The sequence below is a fragment of the Corvus brachyrhynchos genome, unplaced genomic scaffold, assembly GCF_000691975.1.
Source record: "Corvus brachyrhynchos isolate BGI_N302 unplaced genomic scaffold, ASM69197v1 scaffold255, whole genome shotgun sequence".
Classification (NCBI taxonomy): domain Eukaryota; kingdom Metazoa; phylum Chordata; class Aves; order Passeriformes; family Corvidae; genus Corvus; species Corvus brachyrhynchos.
In genome coordinates, this window is record NW_008238358.1 from 4271635 (window position 1) to 4277048 (window position 5414).

Here is a 5414-nt window from a genome sequence, read left to right on the forward strand (position 1 = left end):
TTTCCCTCTTGGAAGACCTTCCCTGCAGGAAACCTAATATAATTGTTCTCAAGTCTGAAGTCAAATAATGTGTTTTATAACCTTAGACACATTCAGGTTCTGTAGCCGACACTTTCAGCTAAGCCCCTGCAGCTGCCCATACACCGAATCAGTCGCTATTCTGTTTGCTGAATATCTGATATGACAACACAAACCCGGGCTCATATTTACAGTTTAAATCTACAGTAAGCAGCAAATGCAGACAACCAGATTTTAGGCATAAGACATCAAGAGTTTAGATACCCATAAGTAGAGTGCTTTTCTTTAAACTATTCTGATAAAACAAGTGTTCACTTTCCTTACACACGTTCTTAGCCTTGACTATTTCATTACTCTTCATTTCACCACACTGTAATAAACAAAGCCCCAAGGAATAAGGAAATTAGTGTTTCTCTAGTGTTCTTCCATAGTAAATAAAGTCAATTAGGGCAAATTAAAGATCGAGGAAAGCCAAGACATTATCATCATTCTTCTCAGTACACACTTGGCCAAATGACGATTCTTATGCAACAGAATACTTTACTAGAAGCTCTCTCTATTCCACCTACTACTTCAGCTGACACCAGTTTCACTTTTATCTTTGAAGAGACTGCTCTACTACAAAACACACACACATGGCTACTTCCAGGCAGTAAATGAAACAGCACAAAGACATCAATCCTTTGAGAAGTATTTTCTGAAAGCTTGCAAAACCAGGAAACCTGCTTTGCTGTCTTAAAAGAAATAACTTAATGACAGAATCAACAGTCTGCCATTTATCTGCGCACGTAAGTTCAGTTCCTGGACAACACTGTTTTACCCATCCCACAGAGAATCTTTTAGCATGCTCTGTAGCAAATATGAGATAATTGCTCAAGGAAGCTTTCTGGCCTACCCCAAAGACTTGCACAAAACAACCCAGTTCTGGATATAACAACACTACAGAGGCATTAAGCTTGTCCATCACATTCAACCTGCAACTGATTTTTAATACTCCACATTATTTATTTTCTACAAAGAGGTACAGTAACACTTCAGGAAAGTCTAGTTGACTGCAATCTGCTGCACTACTGATCTCCTTACTTTACTTCAGCTCCAAGTAGCTTCTAGTTCAAGTAATTACTTTAGTCTATTGCATTATCAGATTACTCTAATTCTATTCAGTTTAAATAAACACATCAAGTTTAAATAAACAGCTATATACACATTCATTTTCTTGTACATAACAGTTCAGATCTCAGTAGATATTAAGCAGCTGAACTACTAAAGTCTTTCAGTTTTTGCCATAAACTGCTACTTGCTTTCATATAATAATCTATATTAAGCTTCACATATCAAATACTTCACACTTTTACCTAGGTTCTTTTTCTAATAAAATTTAGCTAATGAATATATCCAGTTTGGCTTACTTGGTATCAAATGATCTAACAATAAATATTGTATTACTTAAATTCTGATAGATTTCCTACACTTCATCTTCCTGACGTGCAACTACTTGGACCTACACGTTAGACAGGAATTGCTGTTGCATATGAAGTCACTTTTACCATCAGATTATGACATCTTTTTTCATGTTAATATTTCCATGAGAGAATCTTCTTTATCTGTTCCTCTACTTCAAGTATTAACTTTGACTGACATTTAATTGCTTTGATGCAATCACAGAACCGCCTGTGAACTGCCACACCTTCCTCAATGCAACAGGTTCTTACTCTTCTGATTTCTTAAGACTGGTGTAATGGCACCGGTTCTTTCCTTCTTCACCCTAAGTTTTCATCACTTTAAACTCAGAAGTCAGCTACACCAGGATACAGTTTAGCACGAAGTGTTGCTTAAGCACTGTTCTCTAAAGGATGAAGTCTTTATTATAAAGACCGCTCTGAGTATTGCAGGTAAGATACAAAGCCTCTCTGAAGACACTTGTTGTATTCAAGTAGTACCAATTCTTTAGGAGTTAATTAATGCTGCTGCATAATAAAATCATAACTGTTAGCAGCAACTACAGCAAGAATTGCAAGTGTGTATATGAAGAAGGTTAACATTAACACATTACTCTGAACAACCTGCCTGTGAACTCGACACACAGTCAGCTGGCTACACAGTCATCCCTTAGTTTACCCCATGTAACAGTATGCCCACAATAATTAAAAGATATGCACAAGCCTCTCTTCATCCCCTAGGAAAGCAGCTTCTCCACAGAGAGACAGGATAATCAGGAGATCCTGTCCTGCTTTCTTTTGCTCCAGGACAGAATAAATTTTAAGCCTACAAGCTACTGAGTCAACATTTAGCTGAACTAAATCATTATCCCTTTTAACAAAACCCAAATTGTTTAAAGTTTGATTTGAGTAAGTTATAATATACAAGTGATTTTGATGAGATCAGCATCAGTGCAGGCTCCACCTCTGAGGCACTCTTACTTTCTAGCACACCTAGCAGTTACTCTGGGACAACTCTATTCTAGAAAGTTGTAGCACCTGACTGCTTCCAAAGCAGTACAAGTTGAATACTTCATGTACATACAGTTATTCTGAAGATTAAGTAAGTTTTTAACTCATCAGCAGAGTGAGCTTACCAGTCAACAAAAGTCAACAGCATAACATAAAAAGATGGGAAATGTAATTTCAAGGAACAGTTATTTTCTAGTTCAATTGTTTTATCAACCTTTTCAGCACGCCTATCATCATGTTAAGGCTTCAACACACATTGTGTAACTATGATTCCCATCTTTCACTGCAACACTCAATTAAAATATTACATTCAAGCCGGGAATGCCACTGAGAAATAACATCTCTCTACTCTTACCGTACCTAAGATTTCCCTCAACAGGATACTCAGACAAATAGATAGTTGCTTGTCTTTTGAGGAATTTTCCCACCTCAATAGCTATAATTTGAAAAAGCACAAAGTGTATTACGATACTTAAACACATCAATATGCAAATACATTGCTCAGTCTTCAGAGGCATTTTTATTTGGACACAAGAAGAGTTGGATGAGACCTACAGACTTTCAGTCAATACCACATATTCTCCATCCTCCCCTCGCTGGTGAGAAATGTCTGGGTAAGATCTTTAACAGTTTGGTCTTTGAACTATCAACAAGAAAGCCATGTTTCTAGAGGCCACTGTCTACTGACTGTTAGAAAAGCAGCCAGAAAAAAACTTCTGTGATCACAGATCTAAAGTACTACAAAGGGGTTTTTAATCAAAGAAAGCCATCTACTTTGCAGAAGAAATGCAACATCAGGAGAGTGCACCTAAATCTGCTAAAGCAGTGTCTATAGCTTTGCCACTATTTAAACACTACAGGAAACATGCAACAGGTGTAAAGAACAAAAATTTTGCTTAAGGTACTTTGGCTACGGCTTTGCTAGGAAAAATTATAATAGTTCAAAAGAGGCAGAAGAGCTGACTCAGGATTCAACAGACTACAAGAAAATAGCATCCAGGTTTGTATCGTCCTAATATTACTGGTAAAAGGCATGCACTGTCTCTAGGTCAGTTATTTTTACTAGATTTTCCCATCAACCTTCTCGGTCTCATATATAAAAATCAGCTCCAGATTAGATGAGAGTCACTAGAACACGACTCACTTGCCCCCTCCAAACCAGTGTAGGCAACAGAACTGTCTTTCTCTGCCATCACTCCAAAACCTGGGTATTATCCTCAAACACAAGCTCGACCAAGATCCCCATATCCTAGCTATACTGAAGTATCAGAGTTTTCACATGCAGCATCTTAAGCATGTTTCAAACATATCTCAGATGTTCAGACAGAACCTTAAGACAGAGATAAAGCTGCCTTTAAGTTTTTCTTGTTTCTACACATACAAAAAGGCTGGGCTCTAAGTATAGCAAGAATGTTGTACCTCTGGTGCAGAATAAGCTTTCCAGCAACTCCTTTACACCCCCACAGAAAATTTTTGAGTCCAGATCAAGTTATTTAGAGTAAAAACAGTAAACCATTATGATCCTACAGCAAATCCTAATAGGGGACAGCAACGTCAATAACCTGTAGAAGTACAGATGTTAAGTTCCCTAAGCCTCTGTTTCCACAGAGAAAGAAGCAGGTCACATGCATCTGCACTGAAGTTTGTTTCTCCTGCTCTTCATGGATGCAATAATTAGCTGTAGGAATTACACAGCGATCCATTTAAAATAAATCCCTTAAAACTAGCTAAGCTGATATTTTTCCAGAAACAGTGATTTCTTCCTAGATTCAAACCAAAGCAAAACTCAGTATGGAAGGCAACAACTTCAGAACAACCCATTTGTCCCAGTGAGCAGCACCGTTTGATACATCTCCTGCACAAGCATCAAATTCCCCTCAACGAGAACTAAAAGCTTTCAAAGCTGTTCACAGCTGACTACATGTGCATGACATTCCAGTCCTCCCAAAGCAGGCAAGTTCAGCTTGTGACCATAGGCCACAAATTGCCTGTTAGGAGAATTGAGGCTGCTTCTTGCTCTCTTTTTGAAAAGGTTGAGTGCAAAGCATGGGCTGAATGGATTCTTCTCAAAGGAGGAACAGCTCTTCTATTCACTGCTTGCCCAGTCTGCCTCTGGAGTGCCCCCATGCACAAACAAACTAGTCCCCGTCCACAGCTCAAGAGAGAACAGGAGGCTGTCTACAACCTAAGCCTTAAAATGCTCCTCTAAGATAGCAAGCCAACACACATATAGAAAATCCATGTCTGAGAAAGGGGGAGCAGTATAAGAAAGTCACAAAACTAACACAAGTCCACCCCAGCAGAAAGGGGGCCTCATGATAATAAATTACATGAAACTACATAATGGTATCATAATCATAGCATTTTTAAAAACTATAGAATAAAAACAAATCCAAGAGCCAATGAAGTAACTTCGAATTAGAGAATTTGACTGTTCATCTTCCCTTGGTGTCGTGTGACCTGAGACACCTTACTACAGACAGTAAAAACCAGAAAAAGTAGTTCATCTCTCTAAAATTATTCATTTCTAAGAAACTTTTGTTAGAGCCTAACGTATGAGCACACTTTGCCAGCATTCACGTCAGCTGAAGGTTTCTGTGAACAGGGGAGGACCGAGAGACTAGACACAGACCTTGCTCTTTACACGTGCTGCATTCCCCATTAGAGCAGCTTCAAAGTATTTTACAAAACCAAAACTTCTTCATCACATCTAAAGAAGTGCCTAAGGTGACCATGAACGACTTTCCACTTTAACACCATCCCACTTACTACAGAAACAGGTAAAAGGCTGAAGACACCTTCTTTTGGTTTCCTCCAGTCCCTACAGCGATGAATGGCTTCAGCACTTCCCCCGCGACTGGGACGTGCCTCATCCTCCTCCCCGCCGCTCCTTCCCGCCCCGCCGGAGCCCCGCTGCTCCCCCAGACCCCACGCGCGGCCTCGCGG

General features: G+C 39.3%; 1 protein-coding gene across 1 annotated transcript in view; it reads right to left on the bottom strand.

Moving 5' to 3' along the window:
- Positions 1–5414, bottom strand: part of AGPS (alkylglycerone phosphate synthase) — a 54063-nt gene that overhangs the window by 47668 nt on the left and 981 nt on the right. The window lies entirely within an intron of this gene.